Source organism: Hypomesus transpacificus, unplaced genomic scaffold (assembly GCF_021917145.1).
Source record: "Hypomesus transpacificus isolate Combined female unplaced genomic scaffold, fHypTra1 scaffold_52, whole genome shotgun sequence".
NCBI lineage: Eukaryota > Metazoa > Chordata > Actinopteri > Osmeriformes > Osmeridae > Hypomesus > Hypomesus transpacificus.
This window is the reverse complement of record NW_025814031.1, coordinates 986,832-999,246: the sequence shown is the minus strand read 5'-3', so window position 1 is coordinate 999,246 and position 12,415 is coordinate 986,832. Positions and strand designations below refer to the sequence as shown.

At 40.2% G+C, this 12,415-nt stretch overlaps 1 protein-coding gene and 1 long non-coding RNA gene across 5 annotated transcripts in view; one reads left to right on the top strand and one right to left on the bottom strand.

The window, feature by feature from the left end:
* The window catches only part of LOC124465495, a 250,554-nt gene that overhangs the window by 9,134 nt on the left and 229,005 nt on the right, over positions 1–12,415 (top strand). The window lies entirely within an intron of this gene.
* Positions 1–12,415, bottom strand: part of crlf3 (cytokine receptor-like factor 3) — a 54,347-nt gene that overhangs the window by 4,075 nt on the left and 37,857 nt on the right. Inside the window, exons 1-2 of one of the 4 annotated variants that reach the window (XR_006955821.1) lie at positions 6,406–7,324; positions 71–6,257 (exon numbers count right to left, since the gene is read on the bottom strand). The exons of 2 other annotated variants lie outside the window; for them this stretch is intronic. The gene's annotated coding sequence lies outside the window, so the exon portion shown is untranslated. Of the gene's footprint in view, positions 1–70; positions 7,325–12,415 lie in introns of those variants that run through there. One more of the 4 variants, XR_006955820.1, reaches the window with a different exon arrangement.

Here is a 12,415-nt window from a genome sequence, read left to right as displayed (position 1 = left end):
GATTCATGGAATTGCTCGTTTCTGCTCCACCATTGTGTAATAAAAAATAATAATTTAGGACAGCAATTACATTTTTGTGTTATCCTTTCGCATTACACATTGTAGCTTCCAATCGAACTGAGAAGGCCAGAACTGATAGTTAAATGAACTTTTATTCCTTCCGTCCGTGTCATTCAACCAACGTAAGAGCTAGAAAAGAACAAATAAACCGTAATTACCATTTAGTACATTTTCTCTGTATTTCTAGCTATATCTTACATTAACAAAACGGTATTAGCATATGTTCCATACATACACATTTCAAATTGCTCAAAATACATTAATTTATATCACAAACCTTGTTCCCCTGTCAACTGTAGCTAGACATTTAAGAATTTGTGAACCTTTTACAGTAATTTATGCTTTCCACCATTAGCCATAACTTTCTTAACCTTTCGTCTTTTCTTCTCCACGCAAAAAGTTTCTTATACCGTTACTTCCGCTCAAAACAGGAAGTTATCACAATAAAAGCAGAGAAACCATGTACATGAGCCATGTACCATGCATATGCGCTAATCTAACCTTTACACTCCCATGAAATTATTTGCTGTTTACAAACACAAAATAAAACACAAATAATTTCTTAATGTTACTGAACCATAACAAACTTGTAAACATGTATCAACATCAACATTTCACAAACGTAACATCACAATTTTACATTTCAACTTTTATACCTTTTACTTTTAACAACCTTCAACCAACTTATGAACTGGGCGTTCTACTATAGACATTTTATGCAAACGTTCACCCTTTTTGTTAAGATTTCTGTCTGCAAAGGCGATTTTGACTTTTCTCACCAGACCATCTTCATCTGTTACAATGACTAAGACTCTTCCAAGTCTCCATTAGGATCGTGGTTGAGTTTCATCTTTGTCCATTACTATTTCACCTATTTGCATGTTTCTTTTAGGCATGTGCCATCTTTGTCGAACCATAATGTTTTGAAGATTTTCTTTCTTCCATCTGCTCCAAAACTGTTCTGCTAAATATTGAACTTGACGCCATCGTTTCTGTGCATAAAAGTCCTCTTTAACAAATTGTCCTGGAGGCGGCAAAGCCGTTGAGGTTTTCATGGTGACGAGGTGATTTGGAGTTAATGGTTCTAAACTGTTTGGATCGTTAAGATTATCTGTTGTCAATGGGCGGCTGTTAACTATTGCAGCTGCTTCATATAGGAAGGTTCTAAGTGATGAATCAGTAAGACGTCCCTTTGAGAGATCAAGTGTGGCATTGAGAACGTTTCTCACAGTCCGTATTTGCCGTTCCCATACTCCACCTGCGTGACTAGCATGAGCTGTGTTAAGTACAAAATCACACTGTTTTTCAGTAAGAAAGATTGTGACTTTGTCAGTGTCTATTTCACTTAGTGATGCACTCAGTTCATTTTTAGCACCTACAAAGTTGGTACCTTGATTACATTTTATTTGTCTAACAGAGCCTCTCAGAGCAATGAAGCATCTTAGTCCATTGATGAAAGCGTCCGTAGTTAGGTCTTCTAACATTTCCACATGTACAGCTCGTGAATAGAAACACGTGAAAAGGAGACCATACCTTTTGTTTTCTTTTCTTGCTTGTTTGGTCAGGAATGGGCCGAAAACATCCATGCCGCAGTATGTGAAAGGTGGAGAATGTTTAACTCTTTCTGTGGGGAGGGCACTCATCCTTTGTCCTTCTACTGGTCTCCGTAGTCTCCGACAGAACACACACTGGCGAATGTAGGATGATACTGTTTGACTTAGTTTGGGGATCCAATAGCCGCTGGACCGTATTTCATTCATTGTGAAGCCTTTTCCCTGATGATTGACATTTTCATGACGGTGTGAAATTATTAGTCTTGTAATATGATGTTCTCTTGGGATAACTGTTGGATGTTTGAGTAAGTTTGGGAGCGATGAGTGTTGCAGCCTTCCTCCCACCTTAAGCATATTGTCCTTATCCAAGAAGAGATCCAAGTTGTGCATTTTGTTGTTTTTTGATAATGCCTTTCCTTTGCTTATGCTTGTCTTTGAGGAAATATCTTTTGAGACGTGCTACCGCACTGACTGCGCGGGACCAGGATAAAAACTTGGCGAGGCGGTCACTGAGACTTTTATGTTCTGTAGTTTGCGTGTTTCGTGTCTATACTTTTCTCACCTCTGGGTCTCCTATTGGAAGTTTGATAGTCTCTTTTGTAGGAAGATTTATCTCCTTTTCCCACAAGAACTGGGGGCCTGTAAGCCAATTGGATGACAACAGTTAATTCACTGTTGTACCTCTTGATGCCATGTCAGCAGGGTTTTCACTGGTAGGTACGTAAAACCATTGTTGTGGTATTATTGCGGATCTTTTGCACTCTATTAGCAACAAACGTGTGGAAGCGTCTTGCTTCATTACTGATGTACCCCAGAGTGACCTTTGAATCAGTCCAAAAGAATTCCTCTACGTTGTCATAAAGTAGCTCTTCTTTTAGCATGTTGCTTACTGTGACCGATACTGTAGCTGCGGTCAGTTCTAACCTTGGAATCGTGGTGACCTTTGTTGGAGAGACACGTGCCTTGCCCATAACAAAGCTACAGTGCACGTCATTGTTTTTGTTGATCAGTCTTAAGTAAGTACATTGTCCATATCCTGCTGTGCTTGCGTCGAAAAAGTGATGCAATTCCTTATTCATTACATCTCCAAAGGTTGCAGGAACATAATATCTATTTATTTGCAACCTTTTTAAATTGTTCAAATCTCCTTTCCAGCTCTCCCACCGTGGCCTAAGATGTTCAGGTAGCGGGTCGTCCCAGTCCGTTCCTTGACAACACATTTCTTGGAGGATTCCTTTGCCATTGAGAATGTAAGGCGCAACGAATCCCAAGGGGTCGTATATTGCTGCGACTGTGGATAATATGCTGCGCCTGGTTGGGGGTTGGTCTTTTGCTGTGATGTTGAAGGGGAAACAATCCTTTTTGTATGTTCCAATAGATGCCGAGTGCTCTTTCTGTTTGTGTCTCACTAAACGTCAAGTCCTTTGTTTTGGTGTCTGTTGCATGGTCTGATGCTGGGATGCTGTTAAGAACAACACTGTTGTTAGACACAAACTTGTGTAATCTCAATCCACCCTTTGCACATAGTTCACGTGCTTCCTTTGCTAGTTGTACAGCCTCTTTCACTGTCTCCACACTTGTTACTCCGCCGTCGACATAGAAGTCTCTGGTGACGAACTGTGAACCTAAAGGATACTCAAAGCTGTATTCTTTGGCTAAGTGTTTAAATCCATAGTTCGCACAACCAGGCGACGAAACGGCACCAAAGAGATGTACTGTCATTCTGTATGCTTGTGGTGGTTTACTCACGTCACTGTTTTTCTACCATAAGTAGTTGCGATCATTTGCATTGACTTTGAACTGGTGATTTTTTTTTTCTATATCGCACAATAAAGCTACTTGATGTTGCCGAAAGCGTAAAAGTACACCAGTTAAGTTGTTAATCATGTCAGGGCCATTTAGTAAATGTTCGTTCAGACAGGTACCTTTGTGCTTAGCTGAGCAATCGAACACCACACGCAGCCTCTCTGGTTTCTTTGGATGATAGATGCCGTGGTGCGGTATGTGCCATGTCTCACCCGCTGATCCATTATCATCAGTCTCCTCTGCATCACCTCTTTCGATGATGTCATTCATGTATGTGACGTAGTCTTTTTTGTATTTCTCATCACGCGTGAGTTTTCTTTTGAGCTGATTGAGTCGGTTCTCAGAAAGTTGTCTGTTATCTGGCAATTGTGGCCTTTCTTTAAAGGGCAAAGGCATTTTGTAATGTCTATGCTCAGTTTGTGTCATGCCTTGCTCTAGTTTCTCGAGGAACATGAGATTGTCCTGAGACACAGTTTTATAATTTTCTTCATTCTCTTTGAAATCCCTTTCTAGAGCACGTATTGCATCCGTAGGAGTGGATGGAGGTATTTCCTTGACAGTTACTCTGTGACAGAGACTACTTGTTGTGTCTGTTTCGTTGCAAGGCATTGAGTTACCAACTATGCTCCATCCTAGATCAGTGTGGATAGCATATGGCTCATTGTCTTTGCCTAAGAGTACTTGTTTGGGTGCTAACGCTCTGGAACAAGTATAACCGATAAGAAGACTTACTTCACAATTGAGGAGTGGAGGGACCTCATCTACAATGGGTAACAAATGACTCCACAGTTTGGCTGTTTCACGTGTTGGTATGTGTCCTCTGTTGCAGGTATATAATCCTTTGTGTAAGCAGTGGGGAGCCTTATCACTGTTGCTGAATTGTAACCTCTCACAAGAAGATCACACACTTTTCCGCTGCTTACGACTGCATTTTTTCCCATCATTGTGGTCAGTTTGAGTTTTACTGGGCACACATTTGCCTGCAGTTCACGTGTTACATCCTGATCAATAAAGACTGTGTCACTCTGAGTGTCCAGTAACGCATAGACTAGTTTCTCTTTTTGTGGGTTAGTAGCAGTCGACACCCACACTGGAACTATCATTGAGGTACTGACTGTGTGCTCTGCTCTAGCAACATTCAGTGACATGGCTATTGCTGTTTCAGGTGAGTAACCTTGGATTACATTGTTTGTACTCACATGACCTTGTGTATTTCTTTGCAGGCCGCTACTTTAGTTTTCGTTGTGAAGACAGGTTGGATGTCTTTTCGAGCAAGTTTCACAAGTGAGGCGGCGTCTGCAGTCCTTGGCATTATGCCCTTGTTTTAAACAGCCATAACAAAGTCTATTGTCTTTTACATGTTTCTTTCTGATGTCTAGGGTCATCTGCAGAAAGGTTGGGCACTTGATGAGTGGATGTGTCTCTTGAAACAACATACATGAAGAGCCGCTGTATGTTTTAGTCTTCGACTGTTTGTCGCCTTGTTCCGTTGTGTTTGTGTTAAACACACTTGCCTTGTTCCTTTTGATTTCCTTTGTTTCAGTTGAATGAAGTGCATGAATGGAGGTGACTGGGTTGCACGCAACTTCTGCTTCTAACGAGAGAAAGGAGGCAAATTCACTGAAGCTGGGAAACTCACCACCGTTCATGTGTCTTTGTCACAAGTCTGTTCCATCTCGCATTCATCCAGTCTGGTAGTTTGCGCAACAGTTTCTGATTTTCTTCGCAGTCGTTGAGTATTTTCAGTCCCTTTACATGAGGTATCGCAAGCATGCATGCATTTACAAAGTCTGCAAAGTTCCTTAGTCCATCCGCATCTTTAGATTGTATTTTTGGCCAATTGGACAGTTTTTCTCTAAATGCCCTTTGCATCACGAATAGCTGGCCGTACCTTTGGTTCAGTTTTTCCCAGGCGTCTCTATATGTCTCTTCATCATTTCTAAAGAAAGTCCCTTCAAGGCATTTTCGAGCGGGGCCGGTCACATACCTTTTACGATAGTATAGTTTATCTGCTGATGAGATGCCATTTTGTTCAATAAGTGACATGAAAACGGATTTCCATTCAATAAACTTTATCGGTTGACCACCAAACGTTGTTGGTTCTGATGTGGGAAGTCTATTTATTCTGATACTGTCTTGTACAGCTTGTGCAAGCTGTATGACACTGGGGGAAGATGTCGGCGTAATCTGTCTGCATGTGCACTCTGGGCTCACCTGTTCACTCTTTACTGATCATTTCTCCTTTCTTCTAGTACGTTTGCAAGATCTGCCATTTCTTTTTCTGGAATGTCCAACTTTAGCCTTTCTCTTATTTCACGCACTTGCACTTTCCATTGCTCATATAGAGTTAATAGCCTTTTTTCCTTTTTACTTCTTTCTGATAAGTTACAATTTTTTCAGTTGGTGCTTTGACTCTTTCAGAACGTCTTGATTTTACTAATGTGCTATGGACCTTGTTTAGCAACTCACTTAATATTTGTTCTTTACTTGTGATTGCATCCTTTATGTCTTGTCTATTCTTACTTTCGTTTGGAAGCGAGTCTTTTAAGACGTTTAATTCTTCTTGCAAACTTGTAATCTGATCCTCAATGTCCGTTTGATTTTCAGCTTCTAATTCCTCCATTTTGACTTTATTTTACTTACACATTCGACTGTTGTATTCTCTGACTAGCTTCTGCCATTTGCTGAACGTTGCCGTGAAACCTTGAGCCCTCGTGGTGCAGCAAAACGGCGGCGGTTAAGCTCTTACTGTAGCTTCCAATCGAACTGAGAAGGCCAGAACTGATGGTTAAACAAACTTTTATTCCTTCCGTCCGTGTCATTCAACCAACGTAAGAGCTAGACAAGAACAAATAAACCGTAATTACCATTTAGTACATTTTCTCTGTATTTCTAGCTATATCTTACATTAACAAAACCGTATTAGCATACGTTCTATACATACACATTTCAAATGGCTCAAAATACATTAATTTATATCACAAACCTTGTTCCCCTGTCAACTGTAGCTAGACATTTAAGAATTTGTGAACCTTTTACAGTAATTTATGCTTTCCACCATTAGCCATAACTTTCTTCTTTCATAATTTTCTCAAATAATTTTCTCCAACTAAATGAGGAAAAGACCGAAGTTATAATTTTTGGTCCTGCTGGCTCGAGAGCTAGTCTTCGTAGCATGGTTAGTAATTTTTTTCCTAGTGTCAGCTCTCATGTAAGGAACCTCGGGTTCATTATTGACTCAGACCTTGGGTTAGTCAAGCAGATTAACTCTGTGGTAAAAAACAGTTTCTATCAGTTACGACTGATTTCCAAGGTTAAATCTGCATTGTCTTTTAAAGACCTTGAAACTGTTATTCATGCTTTCATCACCTCACGTTTAGATTATTGTAATTCCCTCTATGATGGTCTCCCCCACGCCTCAATTGCCCGTCTTCAGATGGTGCAGAATGCTGCTGCCAGAATTTTATCGTCCACTAGAAAGTTTGACCACATTACCCCAGTCTTGGCCTCTTTGCACTGGCTTCCTGTCCAGTTTAGAATACGTTTTAAAATGTTATTGTTTGTTTTTAAAGCTCTTAATGGACAGGCCCCTTCATACATCTCGGACCTTTTAAAATTGCACGCACCCATTAGGTCACTGAGGTCTGCGGACAAGCTTCTTTTATATATTCCCCGATCACGCTGTGTACGTACAGGTGATAGGGCCTTTTCAGTTGCTGGTCCTAAGCTGTGGAATCAGCTTCCCCTATCTATTAGGCAGGCACCTTCATCGTCTGTTTTTAAATCCAGGCTTAAGACCCACCTTTATGTTCTGGCGTTTCCCACCCCTTGACTTGTGCTGTTTCTTGTTTTCTGTTGTTGACTGTTTTGTATTTTGTTTTACTGTGTTTTTATAGTGTTTTAAAAATGCATTTGGATTCTGTTTTTGTGCTTTGTTCGGCACCTCGGTCAGCCTTGCTGTGTTTTGAGTGTGCTTTATAAATAAAATTTACTTACTTACTTTCTTAACCTTTCTTCTTTTCTCCACGCAAAACGTTCGTATACCGTTACTTCCGCTCAAAACAGGAAGTTATCACAATAAAAGCAGAGAAACCATGTAGATGAGCCATGTACCATGCATATGCGCTAATCTGACCTTTACACACATATTTAGTCAATTTACTTAAACTCAACCAATTGTTGTCATTTTACCATACTGTTCATATTGAACAAACATCAGTGTTTATATTACTGTATATTTCCACTTTTGATCTGTATTTCCATCGTTAATTTGGTCTTTAATTTCAATTGGAAGGGGTATTAAAAGGTCTTAAAAAGTCTTAAATGTAACTTGTTTACACCTGTAGACACCTTGTGTAGCCCCCACCCCCCACTCCAGAGACAGTTGGTGACAGAGAGGTTTAAGTTAAACATAGTTATGCCTTAAGAGTAGAGTAAAAAATAGAGACTAAATGTGTAAATGGATGTTGAAACTCAGTTCTCTGAGTTGGTGCATGTCAGTTTAGGCAAAAGGTTGTCTTTTAAACCTCTAGGTTTAAAAATAATTCAGATTTGATTGGAACTCTCTCTTTTATAAATGTATTGTTGGATTTGACATTTAACAGCCATTGAATTCATTAAGCAAGTTGTTTAACTCAAACAACCATAACACAGTAGGCTACATATGGTATACAAAGCTGCAGTCAGATTTAGCGAAATTGTTAGCTTGGATGTTATCTTGACATATACATGGGGTCTTGATGATGATGCACACGGAGCTTCAAGGCAGAAAGACGCGTTACATTTCAGGAGACGCCGAGACCTTAGCGCATCACTAGCATCTCGTCATATCACAAAGTCGGAGCACAGCTAGATCATCAGCGTAAGCGCTCTTGGGTACCCAGCATGCAGTGCGGTATGTCAAAAAACGCCAAGACTTGTGGAAAATAGTTTGGTTATAACAGCTCCGCAAGGGATTTCAGTTGTTGCATTCGTTCAGTTAGATGTTTGTAATATTATTGTTTGTTAGTTAAAATAATCTTGTTGGTCACCCTGAGAGTGCATGTTGTGTGGTTTAATGGGAAATGAAATGAGTTGGCCAGATTTCATTGACAATGGTAAGGAGATGATCATTGGATATGTCACAGACATGTTGCCAATAAGGCTCTTCTTGATTGTCAGTTGACTGTGGTTCTAGAAAACAGTCTTTAAGTCATCTTTGAGACATTTTTGTAACTGTGTTAATTAATGTGTTTAGATTGTGGGAGGCAAATTTTGGTCGACCTCATGCGTCCGCTACAGCAATCATGCTTTGAGGGAGGTAAACTGCATGGATTCGGATAGTGTGCGGGCAGGTGTATTTTTATATAGGGTGAAATGGAATGAGAAATGTAATACAACATTTCTAAAATTTGTGTATTTATGTAAATGTCCACATTGCCTCGATATCTTTGTGTCAATAAATCAAATATCATTTTGACTGATGGTTTTCAAACCTTATGGGTTCAAGATGACATCACAAAGTACCATCAACAATTTCACCTTGGTATGTAAAAATATGATTGAATTTGAGTAGTTTAAACTTTGGCTGAATATAACAACTCTTACCACAGAAACAGTTTACTTTTTTATGCAGTAACTGAACATGACAATATTCAACACTGAGAATAACTCAATGGACAGGGACAGTGACCTGCAAAGTATAAGATTGTAGGTTTGAATCCAGCCTGTCTTAAATTGGAATATCTGTTTAGTTAAACAGGATGTCAAATCATTATGAAATACCATGCGCAATTTCACGCAATTCCACTTTGAAATGTCAACCGCTTCTTAACCTTTGTCCCAAAGCTGACCAAAGCTAATACTTTCCCCTTTCTACCCTTACATTCTCAACAGTTGGTGTGTAGCAGAGAGGATAGAGAGGCTGCCTTGTAACCTTATGGTCACAAGTTCAAATCCCCATTCAGCCTATTGTAGTTGGCCCAACGTGAAGTAGTTTTGCTCTCCTGTTGTCCAACTCTTTACCTTCTACAATGTACATTTTTATAATATTTTGCCATTTTGCGGAGGAACCCGCATCGCTGCTTGCAGCTGTATTTTATTATTTATTTTTGCCCCCCCAAGGATCCGGCAATATTTGGACTACATAGACAAGGTAGGTGTCAAAAGTTTCGTCTTGCTAGCGAGTGAGTTGCTTGTATTGGGATATACGTTCCGTTGCATAGTTTAGGAGGTTACGTTTTTGTGGCGAAAAGTGCCTTTAATCGACGAAGTGTAACTCTGTGCTAGCTACGTCACCACATCAACACATGTTAGCAACGACGCATGGATACAACGTGATAGAGACGTTCTAGCACGCAAGTTGGAGCTTGGATTATGAGTGAAAAATACCAACCCCCAAACATTTCCAACCATTGGACTTTGTTGAACCGATTTCAAGTGGAACTGCCATCTCAGATTTTGTGAGATTTTAATGTAGGTTGCTGTAAACACTTTGACTTGTTTGCTACGTGAAAGCCCCGTCAGCCTCCATTGACGATTGCGGCAGCAACAACAGTGTTGTCAACGAGTGTTGACACTCATCGACAACAGTGTTGTCGATCTGCGTCTGATGAGTATTTTCTTAATTTCGTACCAGGGTCAATTCTACATCAAAATGGAGAGCATTGTTTTAAAGTTATGGCAATTGCGAAGACAGCCAGCGGGTCAGCATATTTTTGTGATTTGTGTAAAACCTGGAATTTGAGTGAGACCGCGTCTTGTTTTGACGTTAGCCGTCAGACTCGGCTCGCCCACTGGCAGTGTGTAGTAGTAGGCTACTGCCTTCAATGCCACTATGGTTAAACTTTATTATGTCAAAAGAAACATTCTCATTTCCGGCGCTTTCAAACAATCAGTGAAGTGTGTCTAGCAACAGCAGCTAGCTTGCCTCTAGCAAACTTCTTTTGAATTAGCCATGTCCCCCTAAATTAATGTCAAACGTTTTTACGTTTTGGTGGGGCATATTTTCAGTTAACAGACGGTTTGAATCACAAATCCATCTGAAATACTGCCAGTGACAACATTGTTACAGTAGCTTGTTCCAAAGGGGGTTCTATGGGCGTCTGTGAAGCCCTCTGTGACATGCTTGCATGTAAAAAGGGCTATACAAATACATTTGATTTGAGTTTGCTTGTTTCAAAGGCGGTTGGCTTTCCCCCCCCCCGGGAGTCAAAATAAATAAATAAATTGCTTTTTACCTGATATCTTTGAAAGCCAGCAATGATTAATGCATCCATGGCCAGGATATAATGATAAAGTATGACAGGATTTTATAGATGACCATTGACGATGCAAAACACTTAAATGTATTTAGTGCTAATAAAATTATTAAGCCTATTTGGAAAAATATGTTTATAATGTGACAATGTCAGTCATCGTGTGATAACGAAAATATGACTAGGCCTAGACTCAGGGGAGATTCTAGGATCAGACCTTTAGGGCTGCTCAGCCCCCAATGATAATGTGACATGAATACAGTAATTTGCAAAAGTGCTAAACCCCCTTGCTAATAACAGGCATGCAAACAGGTCAGGGGTGAAAAAGGTGAGAAGGATACAGCGAATCCCCCTACCCTCTAGGGGGGTCCGGGGGCATGCTCCCCCGGAAGAAACTTTATTACATTTTAAAGTTAAACACATGAATATGGTGCACTTTGAGAGCAAAATTAAGAGGCTACATCTATGTAGAATTTGTGCTCTTGTAAACAATGTCATGTTCTTTTAACCAAAAATATTTTTTTTGGATAGCATTGGTTTCAGAGCCAGTTGTAAAGTTGGGAAGTACAGGTAAAATGCTGTGTTGGCCACGGCCATGAATCACGTAGGTTACCCATTTTGGTTTAAAAAAGGGTGAGGAGTTTGCATGCCTGTAAATAAATCCTTAATTTCACTGGATAACAATTAACACATTTATGTATTGTTATGCAAAATATTGAATAAATCAAAAAACTAAGGATGTCCCTTTCTTCATGACCTTTTTAATTACCATTACTTTTAGGGGTAATGAGATTACATTTTGGGGTGCTTGAGCACCCCTAAAAAGGGTCTAAATCGCCACTGCAGAGACTACTTGTTCTGAGCAGGTGTCAGTGAACAGGCTGTAAACTGTTGGTTAAGTTACATACACATGAAAAACTGATTTTAATGATCTGGGAAACACTTTCTAAGTTGTCATTGTTTGTGTCAATCAAGTTGTGAATTAGTTGTAACATCAAAACAGGAGATCATGACTGTGCTCAAAGTCATGCTCGAGCTCCAGTGGTTTGCTCTGTAGGTGAAAGAAACTTTCGGGAGACGTTAGGTGTGTTCGACATGGACTGCGGCTGCATGAAACGACTGGCGAGAGTGGCCGCTTGCAGTCGGGGAGGAGTTGAAAACGGCTCTGTAAAGTCGGACATTTCAGCTTCTCGTGGTTTGCTGCGTTGACGTCAGTCACGGCCGATTAAGCGCTGTTTGCTTACTTTACTCTTTATAATTAAACGTAGTCTTTCCGTTAGTGAAGAGGTGGAGTAAAACCCTTTCTTCCATAAATGTTTTATTCAATTCAACTGTTTGGTCCGGATTTGAGCATTGGCGAAACTGAAGGTGTCCGAATATTACAAAACACGCGTCAAAGTTGTCATGTGTGAGTCTGGCCAATCATGAAATAGCTGTGTCGTCACTTGAACCCGTGCAGTTGCTCTTGAGAAAATGCGCTCGGCTACACAGCCGGCAGTTCTCGAATCGATCTCACGGTACTTTGATGGCGACGTCTCAAGTTGGACAAAAAGTCTAACCAGAATTCACTGTTTCAAGTCAGCCGGCTGCAACCGGCTGCATGAAGTCGGGTCATGTCGACCGCACCTAATGTAGCAAAATCACGTGAACAATTCCAGGATATACTTTTTTTCCATTGGTTGTTGCATTAAATCTTACCCAGATACAATAGTGCTATTTTCTGATTAGCTATTGTGTAGACTTTTTTTGATTGGGTGATAA